This window comes from Chrysemys picta, chromosome 8, assembly GCF_011386835.1.
Source record: "Chrysemys picta bellii isolate R12L10 chromosome 8, ASM1138683v2, whole genome shotgun sequence".
Classification (NCBI taxonomy): domain Eukaryota; kingdom Metazoa; phylum Chordata; order Testudines; family Emydidae; genus Chrysemys; species Chrysemys picta.
The window spans coordinates 39,203,199-39,228,769 of NC_088798.1; positions in this window are offsets into that span (position 1 = coordinate 39,203,199).

Here is a 25,571-nt window from a genome sequence, read left to right on the forward strand (position 1 = left end):
GGATTGCTGTTCCTTTTCTTCTTCTCTTTCTTTTCCTTTTCTGTCCCTTTATTCCTTGGTAGCAGCAGCTTCACCAGTTAAACTGGACCTGAAGCAGGAGCTTGGAAAAGAAATCAGCGCTGCCACCTTCACCTGATGAAACAGTGTAAAGATTCACTTTTTCCACCAAGCAAATTGAAACTTTTAAATTCCAAGTGGTTTGATTTGAAAGGTTTCTGGTGGCAGAAAGGAAGAGTGATGCTTCTGTCTCTGCATTGGCTGGATTCTTGTCAGCTAACAGAATACAACACATCGCGTGTCATTAAAGATATTTCTACAAGTCTCTAGTATTATTCTCAAGAACCAGAGACTTATTTCCAGACAGGAAGCTGGGATGCCAATGTACTTTACATGTACAAGCAATGCAGATGGGACCACTTCAGACACGTGTGCGTACAAATCCCCAATCTACATACGCATATATAGTTTTATGTGTGACTGTCTTTTTTCTGATTGGGTTTGAGCTGGTTCCCAATGAAGTCAATGGGAACAAGACAATGACAAAGAGGCAAACGCTGTCTTTCATTATTTATATGCAACCTCATCTATGTATACCTCTACAAGCCTACTTCCAGTGAGAATGGAAAGAAAAGTATTAGAGATATCAGCACAACCAAAGTGAACTCATTTTCAGAACACAGAAGTCATCTTTAACATTTAACAGGTGTTAGCCCTTTTCCATCCGACTGAGGAGGCATTAGAATGAAAAAGTCTCAATATTTGTGCTGAGCATCTACCTTCCTACTTCTGCCCTGCCCACTAACTGACTATCTAATGTCCCCTTCTTCCTTATCTGACCACTTATTGTCAGCTTCCTTCAACTGAGCACTTCTGCTTCTGAAATATTAAAAGAAGGGGTATTGTCCCAAATGCTCTCTTACTCTTTTTTTACAGGAACATGTTCTATATTTTAATGCCATTTATAGTTTCATTATGTGACACAGCAGACAACATTTTGAACTAACTGTAATATTCTGAATATATTTAAAATATTGGGTGTAAATGCTTGAATAGGTCCCAGGCAGTATGAATGCTTTAATGATTTCTAGCCTTGATGTTCAGGTTCATCAGCCAGTCTGTTGTGTTATTTTAATGAGTAAACATATAGATATATACAGTGGAAACTGACAAACTTATAACTAACTATAATAAATGACTCCCCAATAACAACAACAAAAAAGGAATCTAGTGTAGCATATAAAAGCAAAGAAGGTGAAAATAGCTCTAGTTCATCATTAAGAGGAAATTATCCATAGAGAAGTCTGGTAGAGTGCCAGAGCCTCAGACTTCATATCCAGCTACACAGAAAGAGTAGCTGGCGAAGCAATTAATGATAGGGTTCTTTTTCAAATACAATGGTTTCTTAATGGAGGTTACAACCTTAATGATGTCTAACTTCAATTATTCAAGAGCACCAACAATTCCAAGTAGAAAATTGAACATAGTGGTAACACTTGCAAAACCTTTCCATTCTTACTGCAGATGGGGAACAATGCATTATAATTTATCACATAATAAAAAAACCTCTCTAACTAATAACGGAAAAGAAAACATCAAGCACCAAATGTATATCAAAATGAAACATCAAGAAAATATACTGAGATTAAGAACTATGAAAACTAAGGTAAATAGGCTTTGATCTGGCAAAATCAATGGGACCATTTGTGTCCTTAAAGTTAACTAAGTGCCTAAATACTTTGTGGGAATGGAACTTGAGTGAACATGAAACACAATGTTTTAGAGGAGGAAATATAGTCACCATGAGTGAAGGAGAGGGAGCAAAAGGAAGGCTAGAAAGAGGAATATATGTTTGGTGTGTGGGTCGGTCAGGAACAGTTGACACACAGCTTGAAAACTACAGGAGCTAAAGGTAGCAAAGGCAGTCCGGGGTAGAGAGAAATATATGCAATTTGAGATACAACGGTGAACAATGTATGGTCAACTGTGCTGGAGGACACTTATGCAAACATGCCCTCTGTCTGAGTTTTCATGCTTACAGCTGAGCAAACTATTTGCAGAAAATTTATTTTAATTTTGTTAAATTCACTGAATAAATTATTTAACAGTCCCTCCTCCCCTGCCCTCCAATATTTAGCTAGGTTATAAACTTGTTGAATAATTAATGAATATGGTAATCAAATAATAGATATGACAAGTTGTATGAAATTCATGTAAAAATGACTTGAGGAATACATTTTCTATCACTTCAATCAATTCTTCTCCTTCTGTAGCGATGTGACAGATTTTTTTCTTATCTATCTCTCTTTGAAAGAGCTCAATAGTTTTTCAAAATGAAATATTGACAAAACCAAACCTCTTTTCGCTTTATACAAATAAATTAGACAGTTGAAAACACAATACCAGCTATTTTGCAATGATTGTGGTTGACAGTATATACTAGTTCAAGCATAGAAAGATAAAGTGGTTACTGGAGATAATACTGTCTGTACAGATTGAGGAGGGTCATATTCTGGTCCCACTGAAGTCAACAGAAAAACTCCTATTGACTTCTACAGGTCCAGAATTTCAACATAGGTTTTTGAATTGTGTCCTTTAAAAATACTGTCGTTTACAACTATTGAACAATCACTAGCACCTACAATCTATAACTATAATACAGGCTTGGTGCTGAAAGACTTATCCAGTTTTTTTCTGACTTCCTTCTCTAATATAATATATTTATTTTCTTTAAATTAGAGACAGCATTGATGGTAATAAACTTCATCCTGACTATCGACAGTGCTCTTTAATATGTAAGACCTTATTCTCTGCTTCATTAAAATGGAATTTATTTCAATGGAGTGCAGAATCAGGTCTTTCAGTTAAAAATTCCTTCCTTCTGGCACATCCACCTCTCTTTCACTCCCTCCTCACTTTCAATCTCAATCCACAACATCCAATGGAATACTGCAAGATTCATCTTTTCTCCCTGGCGGGGGGGGGGGGGGGGGGGAGGAGGGGGAAGGGGAAGCGGGGGCAGTTGTGGTTGGGAAGAGTCTCTGATTTGTTATTTTAACAGAGAAGTTAAAAACCAGAAAAATGACTTTCTGAAAAATGCTTTTTTCACTTTGCCATTTTCCATTTCTGTCACAATATTTTAACAAATTTTTATCAACATTGTTTTTGAAATTATTGAAAAAATTATTTACTGAAAAACACGATTTGACTTTCAATGGAAGTTGGGCACCTAATTTCCATTGACTCCTTTTAAAATCTCACCTCTAGTCTTTTTACCATTGTCACAATTAATAGTAAGGGTAATGATCCACCATCTTACCCCTCACTGCTCTGATGGGATTGAAAGTCAGTAACCTTATCATCAACTGCTAAACCCTCCCATAGGTCCTCATACTCAAAGCCTCCTTCTAAACAGGTTACATATCCCAACCCATAAAAATAGGACTCCTCTCACATCCTAAAGATTCTTGTCCCTTCTCTCTCCCTGGCTGATTCCTGTCCACACAGGCAATAAAATAAATGTATGTATGAGAAACACATATATAAAACATGCCATGTGAATGGCATTTAATATAGCAAGACCACTATTTAATTATATATATATATATATATGTACACACACACAATTAGTAACATTTTAAAATATTTAAGTATATTAGTAGTCTATGTCCCATTGACTCAGTGTGACTGAGGCTCCGAAATTACTTAGGCACTTCTGAAAATTTTACCCAATGTATGTCTATATGGCTTCTCTTTTACCTATAGTAGCAAGAAAGGTGCACTGGATTTTCAGTATAAAGCACCTTTGAAATATGCATTAGAGTACCTGCCTTGGGTAAGGTCAGGATTTTATGCCATGTGGATTCAACACTATAAATTCATAGATTCATAGATTTTAAAGCCAATAAAAGAACATTGTGATAATGAAGTCTGACCTCCTTTGTATCACAGGCCATAGGACTTCATTGAAGTAATCCCTGATTCAAGTCCATTGGCTGTGGTTGAATTAGAGCATATATGATAGAAAAAACATCCAATCTTGATTTTAAAAAAATTCCAGTGATGGAGAACTCACCACTATTTTTGGTAAGCTATTCCATTGTTAATTAGCTTCACCATTAAAAATGTATGCCCTTTTTTTTTAGCCTGAATTTGTCTAGTTTCATCTTCCAGCCATTGAATTGTGTAATACACCAGCTAAATTACAGTGTCTTCTATTATCAGTTTTTTTTTCCCAATCATCTATTTTTTGTTCCTTGGTATTTATAGACTGTGATCAAATCACCCCTTAATTTTCCATTTGATAAACTCACCAGATTCAGCTTCCTGAGTCTTTTGCCATTATAAGGCATGTTTTTCAATTCCTTTAATCATTCTCATGGCTCTTCTCTTTGACAACTTTCATTTTTCAACATCCTTCTTGAAATGTAGACATGGAAACCAGAACTGGTCACCGTATACCAGCTACAGTTGCACCAGGAATAAATGCAGTCATAATATAACCTCCCTACTCCTACTCAGTATTCCCAGTTTATACATTTAAGGATCACATTAGCCTTTTTAGCTTAAAGAAAGTTTACATGTTTTTAAATTGTCTGGACACTTTCTATAGTATTCTTATAACAGAAAGGTAACACAAAGCAGTTATGTTGGAATGGAATAGTGTGCTTGATCACTCAGACAGAGAAATCTGAGTTCTCTTGGAAAATTCTATAGGGGATCACACTAAGAGTTTAATTCCTGTCTTTATAAGAAAGTTTTTTCCCAGTATTCCTTGGGTATATTCAGTCTAAGTACCCTCTCCATCTCCACTTCTTTCTTGTAGGACTACTTCCTGATAAAGTATTAATGTAATACATCATCAGATGGCCATCAGCGATGTTTTGATGAAGTATTATATCATTATTCATTAAAGAACTATTGTTCTGATGATATATTTGTCATACCCTCTTGAATTGATGGATAGCACAGAGATTCTATTTGTAACAAGGCTCTAAAATAGCCACAGGGGAAGAAGATGAAAGAAAAGCATGGGGTCCTAGGAAAGCCATAAGAGAAGATGTGACACAATGAAGGACAGAGGGCTCAGATTGATGTGGAATTTAGAAAATGAAGAAATAGGAGGACTTGGAATCTTGTAAGAAAGGAAAAAGGAGATGGTAATATTTAAAAAAATCACGCACAAATGTGAGTTATGAAAAGAGGAGAATTGACCATTGAGAATGGAGAGAGAGCAAAAATCAGTATTAACGGCACAGGAGCAAAATGAAAGTTAAAGAAACTAAGTGTAGACAGCTTTAACACATGGATATAATGCAAAGCAACCCATGTGGGAGTCTGAAATACTGCTGTTTCATTCTCCATTTTCTGTTGCTAATAACAGGTCCAACAATAGCCTATCATTTTGTATGGACGGGGTGCAACACAAAAGAGTCAGAGTCTGATGTTCACAGGCCATCTGTAAATCATCTCACAAGGAGAGGACACTAACCACATAGTTGTAGAAAAGACAGCTCATTTTAGCATACACAGTCACAGCTTGAGTTTCAAATAAACACGTGCATAAACAACAGTGAAATGGATCTAAGTAAAACACAGGAAAAATTCTTGAAATTCCCCACTGGGCGGGCTCTCGAGGTCTGATCCAATGTCCTTTGAGGTCAATGGGAATCTTTCTGCTGTCTTCAAAGATCATTGGATCATGCCATCAGTTTCAAATCTGGCTACATGTGATTGGAGAGGTGTTCTGAAAAGCTCTCACAAGAGAAGCTGGGGTCCTTAAAGGTATCATATCCATATAAGCATGCACGATCACCACAAAAGCAGTTGTGTCAGAAATCACTGCCATCTTATGAAGAACTTTTAGGGAGGATGGGCAGGATCATAGACAGCAACCTTTATAAGATTAGTAATCTTCTGTTTAAGATGATATGCTCCTATTCCTCAGTCTGTCTTTGTCAGATGGGTACCTATCCAGGGTCGTCCCACAACATTTTGGCACCTGAGGCGGGGAGCTCAAATGACGCTCCCATGCTCCCTCGCTTGGGCCAAAACTGTGAAAGGTCTCAATTCTGCCTTCTTCCTGTTCTACTCCTCTCATGGTACTGTTCTGCTACCTACCCCAGTAAAGGAGAACTAACAACTTAAAATGCCTTGTTCAAAAATTTTAAATAACACTTCACTTTCAAATGCCTGAACAGCAAATGTAACTTTTCTTGTCTGCATAGTAAACACTGGCATTTTTATCTGTTTGAATAATCAAAGTGGTGCTTTCTCTGCCTTCTTGGTTGCAAAGATTTGAACTGCTGCCTACTGAAGGTCCACAGTCTGGACCAGCTCATGCTCTATTGAAATACTGGGGGTGAGGGATAGCTCAGTGATTTGAGCATTGGCCTGTTAAACCCAGGGTTGTGAGTTCAATCTCTGAGGGGGCCATTTAGGGAACTGGGGTAAAAATTTGTCTGGGGATTGGTCCTACTTTGAGCAGGGGGTTAGACTAGATGACCTCCTAAGGTCCCTTCCAACTTTATTCTATGAGATGGTTGGCCAGCCATCTCATCTCCTCTCCTGTGACATTGTGGGGCATAGATATGTTTTTATTAACTTCAGCTTAGAGAAGCTGCATTCTCCACTGGCAACTGTTACAGGAAGTGTTAGAAGTATGCGCAGAGCAACAAAAGCATTTGCAAAGAGGGTGATCATCTTATTTTTTGGCTTTTCTTATTACTTTTTTACACTTAATTTGGCAGTTTATGCTCCTTTCTATTTATCTCACTAGGATTTGAATTCCACTTTTTAAAAGATGCCTTTTTATCTATCACTGCTTAGTTTACATGGTTGTTAAGCCACGGTGGCTCTTTTTCAGTTCTTTTACTGTGTTTTTTAATTTGGGGTATACATTTAAGTTGGGCCTCTTTGGTGTCTTTGAAAAGTGTCCATGCAGCTTGCAGGGATTTCTCTCTAGTCACTGTACCTTTTAATTTCTGTTTAATGTACCTTTTAATTTCTAATTATAAAGTAAATACACTTTTGATCTAAGGTTAAGTAAGTACAGGGATATAGCAATGTAATCCACTAGCATTGAACAGGTTACAGATAAATGAAGACAATATCATTCACATTTCCTTTGAACTAAATTAACACTCAAGTGAATTAGTACACTTAACAATCCTTTGAGATTCACCATGAGTTAATTGGCCTATTGCTCTCCCCTGATCTGGTCTATAAGCATCACAGATATATTCTTCTTTTGCTAGTTGACAGAACTTCCTTTAATGAATATAGGAGATTTTTGGTTTATTTATATTTAACCCAATTGCACTTGCTGTAGTAATTATGCTTTCAGTGGTACAATTTTGTAAATAGAAAGTACAATGTGATAATATCATTTTTTTTACATCGTAAGTGACAGATGTCTGTGTCCCACAGTCGTCTTAGGCTGACGTTTTCAATTGTTATAGCAGTATTGATGAAAGAGGATTAAGGAGCTCTCCGATTCCAAACCCCATTATTTCAACTTTACATAGAGCTGCCAAGCCCTAATAATTCCAAAGGGATTTAGCCATTATAGGGTACAAAGGCTAGGTCCTCACAGCAATCTGAAAACTATTGTAGCCTGTCAAAATGTAAATGGTCCTATATTAATGAAAATCTAATGGTATAACTTTCACTCAGTGTTTTTTAATTAACACTCTTCTAATGACACAATAGTCAACAAATGGCAGGACACACTTAAATAAATCTTTCAGAGATCTAATGATTTGCCCTAACATCCTGAATTGTGACTTGTCATTGCCTAACATGGGAGCATGTATTAGACTTTGCAATAAACTATAGTATAAGGCTTTTTTTTTTTTTGGTCTGATTTCTTCATCATCAATTTGAAGTCCAGTCTTTTTTAAGTCAGTTTGAAGGGAGATAATTCTTAGAGACTCACTGCTTTATATCTATGACACTTCCATGAAAACCTACAAGTATAGCCAGTACACTTTGACCTTTTCAAGAATTTGTTCTTAGTCCTTTATTCTTTTATTTTTGAGACACTGAACATCCATCCATCTGTCTGTCTGTCTATCATCATTTCTGCAACACATCAGCGTAATAACTAAAAGGTAACTAAAAGGTTAAGTATTTCACTGTCTTGTATGCAAAGAACCCAGCTCTATACCCCTCCTAGATTCAGCCATGGTGGTTAGTTAATGAGAGGGTTTTTTCTCCTTTGCTTTACTCAACCTTCATTATTAGGGAAGGCTTTTTCAAAAAGATGTTAATTGGAGCATGTTTTTAAAATGATCATGTCTGGACCCATCCACATCTGTGGTGGCAAGGCATTCTTGAGCCAAGTGTCCTGTACTAAAACTGCTTTGCCTACAACTCCTTAAGATTTCACCCTAGTGGCTATTAAATTCAGTGTTGAGCACAGCTGTTTCAGAGCTTAGAGGATGGAGAGGGTCTATAATCCCATGAGCTTTAAACAAGAACTGGAACTGTATCCAGTCAAATGGGGAGCCGTTGGAACACTGTTGTGATGCGCTTTCATTAGCGTTTATTGCTTAAAAGATGGACTGCTTTTTACTGTACTAATTGAATCTGCACATGGCCTCCTCATTCATCTCCTGGTACAATGTATTGCGACTATCTAACTTGGAGCTGACAAACCTGTATACACTATATTTTTGTGAGGGGAATGATTGCAGCATGTTGGCTCTATGAAAATGGGAGAAGATGTTTTGCCACTATGGCAATATGCTTGTTCAAAAGTACTGATCAATCCAATAAGTCTGTTAGAATGCTCACACCTTTAGTGATGGGTAGATGCCTTAAAAATGGAGCTATCAATGTCTTAGCTCCTGAAAGTGCTTTCTAGACCTCTCAACAACTGGCATCTATCTCAGTGTCTCACAGTTATGCTAAAGTAAAGCCTTTTGTTTATCACTGGATTGGTGACAGACATTTATGCTCCTCATAGGCCTATTCTGATCCTTTTGTGAACAGGGACCCAATAGTGAAAAGTTGTATCTTTTGGTTTTATAACATGTATGTTATATTACAAAGCACATAGATGAGAAATGCACAAGTTGAACTCTGCCTATAATTGAAAAACAAAGAACAATCAACTATACCACTTATAGTCACCAGCTTATCATCATTGGATTTTGGAGAATAACCAAGGTAGAAGACTATTTTCAGCTGAAAGATAGATTTGTTTATTGTTTTGCAGCCAGTACAGCGGAGAGACCGAAACCAGTATATATTATGAACAGAACCCTAAAGAATGCTTTCTGGGCTGCAAGATCTGAAAAAGACACAGCAAAGAGAACTTCTAAGAGGACCAGTAGTAGGGCTGGGTTCCATTCTCTAAGTCTAATTCAGCACTATGTTACACCAGTTTTATGGCAGTGTAACTCTATTGAAATCAATGGAATTGCACAGGTGTAAAAAACTGGAGTAACACAGCACGCAGTCTGGTCAGGTGGTCTTATTTCTCACTCACTGTCTGGTGTCAGGTGTTCTAGGAATGATGTGGAGTCAGTATGAAGAGTGAATATGTCCCATCGCTTACCACTGCTCTCGCCTAGGATATGAAGGAGTTGGTCTGATGAAATCTGAGAAGTATACTGTCCAATCCTCTTCAGCCAGAAGAGTCAGAGCTTTAATAAGGAGGCAGAGGACATTCTCCAGGGGATGGAACAGATAGGATGATGTGGAAGGATGCTTAGAGAAGTGTGTTTTTTCAGCCATACAGGAGATTTGTGTCAGCTTGTATTGAAATCAGACCCGTCTGTTAAACTTGCCTGTTACATGTGTGTTTGAACATTTCTTATTAATGCTTATTTTTAACTTCAGTTAGTCAGGGAGGGAAGCTAGGGCTTTGGTTTACTCCCTCTTGACTATTCTGAGACCATCAAACTCAGCCTCCGCTTGGCTTCTGAGTTTGTTGTGAATGATTGTGGCTTTCTCTGTTTTCCACTCAAATTTGTAGCTAGCTAGTCTGCCTGGGTCCCTGTAATTTGTTGCTATGACTGTTGGATGATATTCCTTGCTTTGTGTGTTCTAATGAGCTCAATAGTTCATTCTGAGCTTCTGCATCTGGTAAAGATAATAAGCATGACATCTCTGTTAGTCACAGCCGTGCCTGCACTGAAGGGCGCAATGGGTTTGTAGTTTAAAATAGTTTTCTCTTCTCAAGCCTGTGTGCTTCAAACACATAATAATTACTGAACAAAATGTTCTTAGACATTTGCTTGAATAGTGTTGATCAATAGCACTGTTTATGAAGGGAATGCTATTTTTGAGCCACAAAGAACCTATGCAAATAAACAGACAATTACTTGGCTTCACTACCAAAAACCAGTGCTGACGTTTTTGTTTTTATCTTTATTTAATCAATAGGCAGTTTTTGGTTAGACAGCTACTGCATGTGCCAGCTATCTCCATAACAGGAAAAGAGAAGAACCAGTTCCTTTTTGTCCTGTAATGATTTCAATATTATTGAAAGACTGTCTACACCATCAGACATCAATAGCTGATATTAGTGCAATTTCCAGGAAAATCTATATGTTCAATCAGAACAAACTGTGTGAGTTCCTGGGTGAATATAAGGATAGAAGCTAAGCAAATCATTCACTATAAAATGGTTTATAAGAACGCAGGAGGGTTGGGAAGGGTACCAAAACATGTTTCGGAAAGTAAAGGGGCATGTTCGGTTACTCCAGAGAAGGGGCTAACCCTACCTTTGTTAGAAAATGGTTACCTCTCTTTTTGTAGAAATTCACTGAAACAAATATAGCCCCAAATCCTGCAAGTTGTTCTGCATAGATGGACCCCTCCCCATGTGGAGTCCCACTTATTTCTATCCACATGGCAACATTTGCAAGATTGGACTGTACGTACCTCTAAAGGTGGGGGTGGGGGGGTTTGATATTTTGACCAGTCGCAGCTCAGTGATCTTTGTTCTTATATGGCACTAGAACAGGTTGATATTTTATGCATAATTTTTTTCCAGTGGAAAAATGGCCATTTTAGGACAATAGAATGTTTTGCAGAAAGTTTGTTGGCATCTCTTTTTGAGAAAGTTTCTTTGACATTTTAATAGATATATTTTAATGAAAAATGTTATTGAAATTGTTACTGAACATTTTCATTTCCCTGAATCTTGGTTTTCAGTGAATGAAAATGTTTGATAACATTTTCAATATTTTTACTGAAAAATTAATAAAAATTACCTGGAAAATTTTGCATTTAGTACCATGTGACATGGAAACAGTTTGAAAATATCTTTCAAAATTGTGTTTTCTGATTTTCAACCAGCTCTACAATAGGACTTCTAACTGAGAATCTCAAAGCAAAGGAAAGTTAGTACCATTTTCCTCCTTTTATAGATGGGGAAACTGAGGCACAGAACAATGATGTGATTGGCCCAAGGACACACAGAAGGTTAGTGGCTGAATCAGGAATAGGATCTAGGTCTTACCTGTCAGTTCCATGCCCTATCCACTGGACCGTGTTGTATTCCCCCGTTCTGAACAGGATGGGTTAACACTAAACGTTGCCCAGATAAGAGAAAACTTTATCTGCCACCCTAGACAGAGTTTTTGTCCCCCAGGAAAGCTTCTGCCTCCCAACTCAGTGGTTTGAGCATTGGCCTGCTAAACCCAGGGTTGTGAGTTCAATCCTTGAGGGAGCCACTTAGGGATCTGGGGCAAAATCAGTACTTGGTCCTGCTAGTGAAGGCAGGGGGCTGGACATGATGACCTTTCAGGGTCCCTTCCAGCTCTATGGAGATAAGTATATGTCCATATATAAATAAATATCACTCCTCTTCTGTCCACATGACCTCTGATTTTCTACCCTCCTCTGAATCTTTTATCGTCTTCCCAAGTGAGGAGACTCGGTGTACCCAGGATGATGATAGTTGGCAATAATCAGGTGTCTGATACACTAATAGCTTTCTGCTTTGTATTTGACTCTGTTCCATCCTGGGCCTTCTATTCAGAGCATCTAGATCATAATGATACAAAGTAGTCCTTTAATCCAGTTCTGTTTTCCAACAGTCTGGGTTCTGCCTTGTTGTCTATGTAAATCTCCACAGGTTGTACTTCTGCAGAACAATTAATCAAGGAATGATATTGCAGTACAGGAAATATTGATTGGTTTAAATTGTGATATGATTTATAGGAAGAAAACCACACTCCAAGAAGGCTGATAAAGAAAATGTATATCACAGTGTACAATAGCTAGTCAGAATAAACACAGGAAAAGTATGGGGGGTTATTATACACTCCCAGCAGATTTGCAGTGACCAAGTGTGCTTTATAAATAGAGGTGATTTATTTTTCATTATAGTCACTTCTGTAAGACTCTTGAATGATGGCCACAAATTGTGAAAAATTATGTGAATAATAGGGCTGTCAAGCGATTAAAAAAATATTTGTGCGATTAATCGTGCTGTTAAACAGCAATAGAATACCATTTATTTTAAATATTTTTGGATGCTTACTACATTTTCAAATATATTAATTTAAATTACAACACAGAATACAGAGTGTACAGTGCTCACTTTATATTTATTTTTATTACAAATATTTGCACTGAAAAAAAATATTTTTTTTCCAATTCACCTCATACAAGTACTGTGATGCAGTGCTTCTCAAAGCTGGTCCCCCGCTTGTTCAGGGAAACTCCCTGGTGGTCCGGACCGGTTTGTTTACCTGCCGCGTCCGCAGGTTCGGCTGATCGCAGCTCCCAGTGGTCACGGTTCACCAGCACATGCTCCACACCTCATCCCTCTCAGATTTTGGACGGCACTTCAGATTCTTAAACCTTGGGTCGAGTGCTGTAGCTATTTTTAGAAATGTCACTTCACTACCTTCTCTGTATTTTGTCAAAGCTACTGTGAAAGTGTTATTAAAACAAACGTGCTGGGCCAACATCAAAAGTCAAATAGATAACTTTAAGATATTTAGCACATACTGCTGTCAATTTGTAGGAAGACTTGGGGAGAATCTATTTTAATATTTATTTTGGTGTAAGTGCCTGGGCCATTTGTGCACAAATTGGTTTATTTCTGTTGAGGTGAGACACATTACCACTAATGGCCCTATTGTATATAGAAAGCTAGAGCAATCAAATCTTTACAATAGTTTTTCTTCGGAACTAGACAATCCCGTCTACTAACCTGAAATGTCAATTAATGTAAGAACCGATCTTTAAGGTCTGAAGCAATACCTTCATTGTCCAGAGTCTTCCTGAATTAGGAGGCAATCTTGTCAGTGTTTAATGCATGGTGAGTTAATGAGCACTCTCAAATCCAAATGACTTTAATGGGTGTGAAGGACACTCTGCACCTTACAGTACCAACTTCTTAAAAACTGAGGTCTTCACTTTCAGTCACAGGGATGGGTAATTCCAGTGCACAACTGCCTGTGTCCGTTACCTCCACAGAAACTCGCATTTGTGCACACAATGAGGCATTTGTATGTGCACTGGGTAATTGCAAGTCCAGTCCATTTGTGTATAATCTGACACGATCTGTTACACATACAAACACTTGTGAATCCCTCCATTGTCTCCTGCTTGAAGAGTTTATTGATATGCTGGTGTTGTCAATCCTGTAAGTACATTGGGAAGGGGAGAAAGTTGCAAATAAAAGACAGCACATTCCATGATGCGAATATATTAATATAATACATGGATTCAATTCTCTGCCCATTAAGACCAAATGGAGTTTTGCAATGGGGGCAGGATTAAGCCCTGTACCTTGCTTTGGATTCGAAGTCTAAGCAGCGTCAATCTTCTGTGAAGCCAGAATAAATAATATAGCTGCACACCTTGTAGTGCTATTTCACTTAACATTTGTATTGACTAAAAATGCTAAACAATTATCACAACTAAAATAGGTCATGCTTCACATTTTCCTTTAGCCTAATGTCCTAGAAGCCTGCGAGAAGCCTCTAAAAGCCAGGAGCCAGAAGCAGTTTTTAGAAATCAGTCCTCTTTATCCTAAGCTGTGTGCACTCATCAGACTGGCAGCTTGAAATTGGCATGACTCCAGAGAAGTAGGTCTTTTCAGGAAGGATGGCATTATAGCAATGTGACAATCCCCCTTCCTTCTCACCCCTTGCCCCCCAGATATTTCCCTGTTAGAGTGGTTGAGGATGGTGTGGGAAAACCATGCATTTTTGTGCCTCTATAGACCTTACCACAGTGCTTCTGATCTATTATGGAAATATTTGCACTTTGACACCTGTACATATTAAGGAAAAGTAAACTCTCATGACATTTATTTATAATACAAATAATAATCCAAACAAAAACCATAGCACTTCTAAAATGCATGCTAAACATCACCACTCAATCCCATTGCTTTTGCCACTCCCCCTTCGCTCTCCTGTGTTTGTGTGTTGTCTATTTACATTCTCTATGGATTCAGAGGGTATATTCTTTAGGAAAATAACCTTATCATTATACCTCTCTATAAGGTGTGTAATACATTATTGTTGTAATGCTAATAACAAATAGCTCACTGCCATGTGAAATCTCCTCATTTCAAAAGGTAAATATCTCAGTCTTCTCCCCCCGGTACCCCCCAGCAAAACATCATGTTATGGGGTTAAACTGTTACGACCTTTTGATTCCCAGAGTGTTTATTTGTTTATTTATTATTTCATTTACCAAATTAACCCTAGTCCAATTGAAGTCAATAGCAAAACTCCCCTTAATTTTAATGGAAGCAGGATCTGACCCTACAAAACCTTGGAGGAGAAAGAGATGTTCATAATGGAAATGCTATCCAGCACAGAACTTCTGTGCTGGGAAAGAACTGAAATACTGTTTTCTCTTTTTAGAAGTCCCTATGGACATGTCCAAAGTCTGACTGAATTTTGTACTGAATCTGGCCCAGTCACTGAGAACCTTTCAGAGTAAAAGCTTCTAAACTATTAAGCAAATGTTTTTTTAAAAATGTAAGCTAATATACACATAGTTTGTTGTGTTTATGGCTAAACTCCTAAGAGTAACTGCTTTAACATTTGTGTATGATGTTTTTACAAAAAAGAAATTTATCTTTAGACAGAGTGGTATTTTATCGCTGAATAAATTCACTTACTGTAGCAGAATATAAGAATGTATTATGCAGAAGTTTATACCTACATTTTGTCTCAGCTGCACAATAATATTGGAGAGTTAATGCAGCAGGATAGAGAAATATTTATATGCCCATCATACAAGAAAGTAAACTGAGATTCTAATCTCAACAGCAGCATCCATACAAAAAAAAGTGAAAATGTCTCTATTATTCTATCATATTTTGTTCTGATGATTTAGCCTACTTCAGATCATAATGGGACCTGATCCTGTATGGTGCTGTGCACCTCCTGATGAGTTCCCCAATGATTTCTCCATGTATTCCAAAGGCCCTATGTGCTCAGTGTTTTCACTTTATTAAAATCAGCGGGAGTTGAAGCTGGTCAGCACCTTGCAAGGGGCATTAGGGCTTGATCTATTTCCAATGAAGTCAATGGGAGACTGTATTTCAATAGTACTTGGCTTGTGTCCTTAGCAGTTTACAGGATCAGGCTCAAGCATTGCTGTTGAATGTGAATGATTTCACGTGAGTTAAGGGTGGATCAGGCCCATACTTGATTATTGTTTGAAATGACTTAGTGACTATCACAGATCGCCTTTTGCTTCACATTACTAGTAAGAAAACATAAAAGAAAGGAATAATAATTATATTAAATGCATAGCACTAAATTAAAATAATATTTAGTTTGAGACACAGACTGACAGAAATATGTCAGTTCAGTAACAAAAGTCATTCTGTGTGCTAAAGAAGATGATTTAGGCAGCTATTTTCAAAGCTGCCTAGGTGAACACCTAAGTCAACCAACCTGCACCTTGCACCCAAACTTTAACATTTAAAAATACCTGGTGATTATCTCTTTTGAAAACCAGGTGTGCTGGCAAAGTAAGGAATTTTGAATAGTCCATTTAGCCCCTTCCCCTCTCTGATGTCTGGTGTAGTATAAGGAAAAGGGAGTCTAGGAAATGGGTATCCATTGCATAATACTAAATTGGCTCCCTAGCTGTTGTAGCTGAAATGCTGAAAAAATATCTAACTATTCTCAGAGGATTTTACTGGACTGGCTGCCTCAGAAAGTTACCTCTTGTGTGAATTCATTTTGAATGTTGCTCCTAACTTAATTGCAGAGCTGGTAAACAAAAGATAATTATTTTCACCAAAAATGTTAACAAGAGATTTGCCCCATATTTTTTTTTTGAATTCAGATTTTTCCAACCAGCTCTATTAATTGACTAATAGATGAGTTAGTGTTCAGTTCTAGTTTATCAAAGTTCTTACAACATACGCATCACTGTGGTATCTGAGTTGCACATTAGATCTGTTTGTTCCGCTAGAATCCTTGAATCTCTGCTATCTGTTTATGTAACTCTAGTGATGTCAGCTGGAGATGTGTGTGAGGATAAAAGGCAGTGTGTGGCCTTCAGAGCTTGCCAAATTGTACATGTTTTGCCTTTTCCAAAGCTGAAGTTTAGAAGGAAGGGTTAAGGTTGGCACTGTTATGATCTACTGCACAGAGAAAGAAAAACCTGCAGTGGGAAGAGCACTCTGGGATTTCCAAGCAGACTATTGATTTAATCCTCCTGAATAATGATGTGGTCAATTATGGAACTGAAGCTAATGATAAAATTTCACCATGTTTCTGCCTTCATTTGTGCTAGAAGACACAGGAAATATCTAATCAATATATTTTTTATTCTCCCATAAATCCAAAAGGTTGCTCAAAGTTAAGTTTACAGGACGTTTACATGGAGACATTTGACTTGCTAAAAGTAAGGAAAGGGCTCCAGAAATATAAAAAGACTAATGCACTTTCAATATGACAAGTATTTTTTCCCCAGATAAATACACTACATTAAAGAATATTAGCAATATGTCAAAATAAGAAGATAATGTAATACTAAATACTTTTTTTTCTTGATTGCTGTTTCAAAGTGAAGCTTAGTGATTTCTATAGTGTTCCCATAGAAACCTTATAATGGAATGGAAAACAGCAATTCAGCTTTGTAATGATCTTTACCTTCTTCCAATAAAAACCTGCTGCATATTCTAATCCAAATGCTGGCATGGAGTCATAATGTAATATCAGGGCTGAATTTACAGACGTTCTGGGGCTAACATGTCAGGATAGTTAGAACAGCGCTGCATGGATGTGATGATTTAATACCCTTTGCCAGTGGGAATTCCTGGAGCTCAAAGTAATAATGTCTTCTGCATTAATGTGCAGTGAAGTGAATGTAGCATTAATCTTCATAGAACGTTCAATTCTCCTGAGACTGCAGAAACACAATATAAGCCACATTAATTAATAGAAGGAAAGAGCCAGGTAACATTAGATCACTTTAATATATTTTTAATCTGATTAAAGGAAGTCTTAATATTTTGTATCTTTGCAATTTGTCAGAATCAAGTTTTCAAGATGAAAGGTAATAAGTGTCATGATATTGGGAGAATGTGTATATATATGGACTAAGCATCCTACTAGATTTTGCCACTTCTAAGGCCCAATTCATAAAGAATTATTTTAGAAATGACTGTAACATCACCATTCATGCTATTGTACCTAAGGAACTATGCACATTTGTATTATAAATGTCCTACTTTCTGGAGACTACCATTCAGCTATAAATTTGTGCCTTAGGCTGAATCTTAATTTGCAGTGTTGCCACCTTCAAGCAAATTATTTTACAGTGCTACAGAAGTCTGTTTGTCTGGGTAAGAGGGTCTTTTCATATTGGGGTTTACTCAGAAATAGAGTGTACAGAAATAAATATATTTGACCCGGATGTTTTGTTGTTTCCTTTGCAGTTATTGAAGCCTTTTCTCAATGGACAGTCAGTCCAATGTCTCCTTCTTAAGAGAAATCAACATCCTCTCACTTCGATGTCATAATATGTTCCTAGTGAAATGACGGTGATCCAATTTTATCCTATGGCTTCACTTCAGGGTCAGATAGGGATTTGGCTCTGAAGGAGCAAACATCTTTGAGCTTCATCCAGCAGGAGTGCAGCACTGAACATAGAGCAGAGATGCTGAACATGGCATTTGGTTATAACAGTCCAATAACTGGATCAAGGGAATTGGGTATTGCTAGTTGATGGGATGGTACGAGTCCAGTGTCCAGCATAGATCATTAGGTTTGGGCAATGCGCAGTGAGAGCAATTTTTCATAGAAACTGTCAGAAGAAGCATGGCTGGACCTTATGATAGCCTCTGCTCTGACTTTCTGTTAAGTGCAGCTATTCTGCACACTTGGGCCTGGTCTACACTATGGCCTGGTCCACACTAACCCCCCACTTCGAACTAAGGTACGCAAATTCAGCTACGTTAATAACGTAGCTGAATTCGAAGTACCTTAGTTCGAACTTACCGCGGGTCCAGACGCAGCAGTCAGGCTCCCCCGTCGATGCCGCGTACTCCTCTTGCCGAGCTGGAGTACTGGCGTCGACGGCGAGCACTTCCGAGATCAATCCCAGAAGATCGATTGCTTACCGCTGGACCCAGCGGTAAGTGTAGACCTACCCTATGACTTTAATTCGGATTTAGCAGCGTTAAATCGAATTAACCCTGCACCCGTCCACACAACGAAGCCATTTATTTCGAAATAAAGGGCTCTTAAAATCGATTTCTGTACTCCACCCCGACGAGCGGAGTAGCGCCAAAATCGATATTGTCATTTCGAATTAGGCTTAGTGTGGCCGCAATTCAATGGTATTGACCTCTGGGAGCGATCCCACAGTGCACCATTGTGACTGCTCTGGACAGCAATCTGAACTCGGATGCACTGGCCAGGTAGACAGGAAAACCCCCGCAAACATTTGAATTTTATTTCCTGTTTGCCCAGCGTGGAGAGCACAGGTGACCACAGATAGCTCATCAGCACAGGTAACCATACAGGCCGATAATAAAAAAAGAACACCAGCACGGACCGTACGGGAGGTACTGGATCTGATCGCTATATGGGGAGAGGGTTCAGTGCCAGCAGAACTTCGTTCGAAAAGACGAAATGCCAAAACTTTTGAAAAAATCTCCAAGGGCATGATGGAGAGAGGCCACAATAGAGACTCAGATCAGTGCCACGTGAAAGTCAAGGAGCTAAGACAAGCCTATCAAAAAACAAAGGAGGCAAATGGTCGCTCCGGGTCAGAGCCACGGACATGCCGCTTCTACGCTAAGCTGCATGCAGTTCTAGGAGTGGACACCACCACTACCCCACCTCTGACCATGGATTCCGAGGTGGGGATAATCTCATCAGCTACACCCGAGGATTCTGCAGACGGGGAAGAGGAGGAGGAGGAGGAGGAGGACGAGCTTGCGGAGAGCACCCAGCACTCCGTTCTCCCCAACAGCCAGGATCTTTTTCTCAGCCTGACTGAAGTACCCTCCCAACCCTCCCAAGCCAGTATCCAAGACCACGACCCCATGGAAGGGACCTCAGGTGAGTTTACCTTGTTTTAAAAGCAAGCGTTTTTTAATGATTACTTTGCCCTGAGGACTTGAGATGCATTCGCGGCCAGTACAGCTACTGGAAAAGTCTGTTAACGTGTCTGGGGATGGAGCAGAAATCCTCCAGGGACATCTCCATGAAGCTCTCCTGGAGATACTCCAAAAGCCTTGCCACAAGGTTTCTGGGCAGTGCAGCCTTATTCCATCCTCCATGGTAGGACACTTGACCGCGCCATGCTTGCAGCAAGTAATCTGGTATCATTGCATGACATTGCAGTTAGCCAAGCGCGGGGTGGGGTGGGGCGGGAATTGGCCCAGAGCTTTTCGCGTTTGGCTAGCAGGGATCTTCCCTGATACCAGCCATGTGGTGGGGGGAGGGATAAAATGATCATCCAGAGAATTGGATGTGGGGGGTTAGTTTGTTTTCTGCTGCTGAAGGTTAACAGGAAAACCGCAGCACTCAACGGGCTTTGCTTGGTATGTGGGAAAGGAGGGCGCAGAAGCCGAAAGACAATGGCTTACCATGGCCGCATGCAAGCCGAATTCTGTTGCCCGGACCTGTGTCTGTGATCTCTAGCAGCAAAGCCACAGGCACTCAATATAAAGAGGCAAAATGCGACCTTGCACAGAAATCACATGTGCTATGTAATGTGACTAGTGTTGGTCACCGTGAAAGAGTATAAGCATTGTTCTGCAAAATGTATCTTTTTCAACAATTCTCTCCTTTTTTCCCTCCCTCCAGCAGCTGCAAATTCTTCAAGCCTCCCTCCTCCGTCCCAAAGGCTATCTCAGATAAGGCGTCGGAAAAAGAAGACGCGAGACGAGATGTTCGCAGAAATCATGGAATCCACCCATAGTGAAAGAGCTCATCTGAATGAGTGGAAGGACACGGTTTCAAAGTATAGGAAAGAAGCCAGTGAACATGAGGACAGGAGGGACCAACATGAGGAGAGGAGAGATGCTCAAGATGAGAGGTGGCAGCAGGAAGATCAGAGGAGGCAGGATGCAATGCTGGGGCTGCTGCGTGAGCAAACAGACATGCTCCGGCATCTGGTGGAGCTTCAGGAACGGCAGCAGGATAATAAAGTGCCGCTACAGCCCCTGTATAACCCCCCCCCACCATGTTCCATAGCCTCCTCACCCAGATGTGTAAGAATGCTGGGGGGGGGCGGTGGAGGGGGAGGCTCCGTACACCCTCCCATTCCACCCCAGTGGACAGTCCAAGTAAAAGGCTGTCATTTTTTAAATCTTTTTTTAGTGGCCTTTTCCTTCCTGCCGATCCTCCTCCCAAACCCCACCCAGGTTCTCTCCCTCTTTTTATAACCAATTAATAAAGAATAAATGATTTTTAAACGATAGTGACTTTATTTCCTTTGAAAGCAAGCTGGGAGAAGGGGAAGGGTGGGTTCCTTACAGAGAATGAGTCAATAAAGGGTGCGGGTTTTCATGAAGGAGAAACAAACAGAAATTTCACACTGTAGCCTGGCCAGTCATGAAACTGGTTTTCAAAGCTTCTCTGATGCACAGCGCTTCCTGGTGTGCTCTTCTAATTGCCCTGGTGTCTGGCTGTGCGCAATCAGCAGCCAGGCGATTTGCCTCAGCCTCCCACCCCGCCATAAAGGTCTCCCCCTTACTTTCACAGAGATGATGGAGCACACAGCAAGCAGAAATAACAATGGGGATATTGTTTTGGCTGAGGTCTGAGCGAGTCAGTAACGATCACCAGCAACCTTTTAAACGACCAAATGCACATTCTACCACCATTCTGCACTTGCTCAGCCTGTAGTTGAACAGCTCCTGACTCCTGTCCAGGCTGCCTGTGTATGGCTTCATGAGCCATGGCATTAAGGGGTAGGCTGGGTCGCCAAGAATAACTATTGGCATTTCAACATCCCCAACGGTTATTTTCTGGTCCGGGAAGTAAGTCCCTTGCTGCAGCTGTTTAAACAGAGTAGTGTTCCTGAAGACGCGAGCATCATGAACCCTTCCCGGCCAGCCCACGTTGATGTTAGTGAAACGTCCCTTGTGATCCACAAGTGCTTGCAGCACCATTGAAAAGTACCCCCTGTGGCTTATGTATTGGGTACCCTGGTGCTCCGGTGCCAAGATAGGGATATGGGTTCCATCTATTGCCCCACCACAGTGCAACACTCCGGAAATCGACGCTAGCCCCGGTACATGGACGCACACCGACGAATTAATGTGCTTAGTGTGGCCGCATACATTCGACTTTATACAATCTGTTTCCAAAATTTGAATTATATAAATTTGGATTAATCCCGTAGTGTAGACATAGCCTTGGGCAAGCAGTACTCCAGGGTGGCAAAGGGAGTATGATGACAAAGGCTGCTGTAAACATCATGTGTATGCACTAGATTGCATTTAAACCATTGTGCCCTTACCATGCCTTGGCTCTGCCCTGCAGTATGACTACTGTTCCCCTGCTAACCAGTGCCCATTTCAGTGAGGACATAAAAGTTGATTTGCATTACTGAGCACTATGTGCAGTTCACCCACTCCATGGAAGTCTCTCTGACAACCCAGCACCACCACTTTACCTTCCCACACATCCTTCATCTCCTCTCAGATGCCTGCAGGATCAGACTCTTTGTTCATAGTTATTAGAGACATGAGAGGAAGTGCTGGTTAGATCAGGTGGACTGCAAGTCAGCTGTTCTCTTGCTGTGAATTTGTGGTTCTTTGTACAACAAAACTCCCATTGACATCAGTGGGAATAGGATTAGGCCCATCACCTCTTTGTGTCTAAGTTTACACATCCAAAAGTGAATATAAGAATATTTAATAAACAGTAGTCTTGTGAGGCTTGGTTAATGGATGTTTGTAAAGTGCTTTGAGATACTGTGAAAAATATGCCAGGATGTGCAAAGTATATTGCAGTTATCCTTGCTAGGGCGCCTAGTCCTGCAAACCCACTCTCATATGAGCAGGACTGACTCCTGAATATAGTCCTATTGAAGTCAATAGAACTATTTTGCTGAATAAGGTTTATTCAGGTGAATAAGGGTTTGCTGGACAAAGCCCTTAATTACTATGATTGCAGTGAACAATTATGAAATCCCTTTACCTTTCAGATGCTATTGAGTTTTTAGTCACATATATTTGAAAGTTTTCTCTAGTTTGAAAACTGTCATTTTAGTTATACAAGCATGAAAGAAAATAGAATCAAAACTGGTGAACTTCTTTTAATATATTAATCTCACCACCAGTTATAATTGGCAGGGGTTTATTAATGAATCACTTAATATGTAATCATGCTCTCATGTACATTTTCTCCATATATTTTTAGAAATCTGTTTTTACTTTTTTACAATATGTGTCATAATTGTGTTATAGTCGATATGAATGTGGTCGGCATGCAAAGTATTTTAGCTTTTTAATTTCAGCATAACTCATGCTGTAGAATCATTTTCATATATCCATGTTAAAGATATTCAAACAAATGCCAAATTCACTGTGTAAAAATTGAGGAAATATACATAGCAAAAACTTCATCAAGCTACCACTGAAAAGCTGAGAGCAACCCATAAAAAAGATTGCAATTTCCAAACATGCCTAAATTAGCACCGAAGTCAAACAACTTACACCCATTTTGGTGTGTGCTGTCCTGCAGATGAATTTTAAAAGTGCCTGGTGTCTGTTTCTTTTGGGAACTAGGTGTCCTGGCAAAAGGGAGATGCCCAGTCCTTATCCCAATAGCAGATCCCCATGGGTGCATTCATAACATTATCCTGCAGTAGTTGTTATGTATTTGCGAGGAGAGTTAGGGCCTTTACTTTTGTAGATTTGTTTCAGATACTTATTTTACTGTTGTATTTGTTGTTTGGCTATGCAGATGCCATCATATACTTATCTACATAAATATATGCCCGTATTACTGTTACCTCATCCTCCCAAGTCACACAGGTTTATCCACCTTTTGCATGCTGTCATCAACCAAGAATGTTTAAGCTCTTTGGAGCAGAGGCTGTTTTTTCTATATGTTTGTACAATGCACCCCTATACATATAGTGAATAGAGCCCCTTTCATCCCTGCTAGGGCTCAGCACAACAGTGTTTTCATAGCTCATTAGCACTTTTAAATAGTGCTATTTATGCTATATATGACTACTACTAATAAATATGCCTGATACTAGCAAATGATGTTTTAATTTAAACTGCAAAATAATGTAAAATCCAGTTTCCAGTGGCTCACTAAAGTATCCTATTTTGCAATTCGTGCACAATGAAAATGTCTATCGACTTAAATAGGAGGTTGAGATTGCAAGAATTACATGACTGGGCCCTTATTTTCTTTCATCTTAAATGATACTTTACTCTTCTGAAAAGAGCCTGGAAAAAGGGCCATTTCAAGCTCCAATGTATACGAAGTACAGATGCTCAATAATTAAAAAGAAACAACTCCTTTTTTTAAGGGAAAGAGATTAACTACTGTAGCCTCAGGCAGCCGTAATTTATATTTAGCAGTTTGAGTGCTTTACTGACTTCTTCATTATTCAGTGAAAAAAATCCATATTTGTTATAGCAGCCACTGTATCAATAGGTACTCTAGGTATTTCTAAGACACAGAGCATCAACAGAGGATTTCATGTGAATTTCTGTATACTTTTCAATATGTATTACCAAAAAATCCTAATGGGGCCATATCTACTGTATATGCACAATATGCATCTCCACAATTGATTTCTGTACTGGAGTTTTGAACTCCAAGGCTGTATTGCAAGGTTACTGGGAAAAGAAAACAGCAGAGTCCCAGTACTGTGTATGCTCAGAATTTTCAAGAGCTTTAAATTCATTCATAACTTTTCAATCCTACTTTCTGAATAATGAAGTTCAGGGAAAGAGGAGTTGAGATGGTGCAGGAGGTAAGGTTCAGCTTGTTCTGTTCTATAGACTAAACATACCATTAGAGGTCACCAGTTACAGTGAAGGTGGTGGTGGTCCAATAGGATTGCCAAACATCCAGGATTGTCCTGGAGTCTGCAGGGATTAAAGATTAATCCTTAAATAAAGATTGTCATGTGACAAAACCTCCCGGAATACATCCAACCAAAATTGCCAACCCTACGGTTCATGTAGACCAAATTCATCCCTATTGTAACTCCTTTAAAGAGCTACACCGGGGATTAATTTGGCCCTGCGTATAACCAACAGACAATTTTCCTGATTGAGAATCTTTGCTAAACAGAGGCTGGAAATGAAGCCTTAAACTTAAACTTTTTTTTGGGGGGGGGGGCAACAAGATAGCTCAGTGGTTTGAGCATTGGCCTGCTAAACCCAGGGTTGTGAGTTTAATCCTTGAGGGGACTACTAAGGGATCTGGAGCAAAAATCAGTATTTGGTCCTGCTAGTGAAGGAAGGGGACTGGACTCAGCTCAACTCAATGACCTTTCAGGGTCCCTTCCAGTTCTATGAGATAGGTATATCTCGATATATTTAATGCTCTATTCAGCAATCCATCCCTATTCAGGAAAGTGGATAAACTGGTGCTTAACTTTAGGCACATGCTTACATCCCATTCTTTCAGTGGGACTTAAGCACATGCCTAAAGTTAAGAATCTGTTTAGGTGCTTTGCTGAACAGTAATAGACTTACATGTCAATCATTTGCTTACATGTCTTCCAGAATTGGGGCCTGTCGGAGCAGGGATATTTCTGGTTACTACTGACGTACAGTGGCAGATCGGTGTGGAGAACTTTGCAGTGTTTGCTTGCACTTTACGCTTGATTCTTGCTAATGCTAATCTTTGTTCAGTTGCATGAGTATTCCATTTACTTACAAAAAATGTAGGCAAAATGGATTAGCCATTTAGAAATTAAAATAGTTTATATGAAATATAAATCAACAGTGTAGATATTTACATTTGAACATACTTCAGTATTTTCTGTCCAATATTTGCTTGTAGTTAAGTTCTCAAGCAGAATTTTTAACTTATTAAAGTTTGGTATGACTTTGTATATTTTGACATATGATACTGACAATTTGTGTTTTAGTGGTTATAAAAATTAAACTTTTAGAATCTCAATGTCTA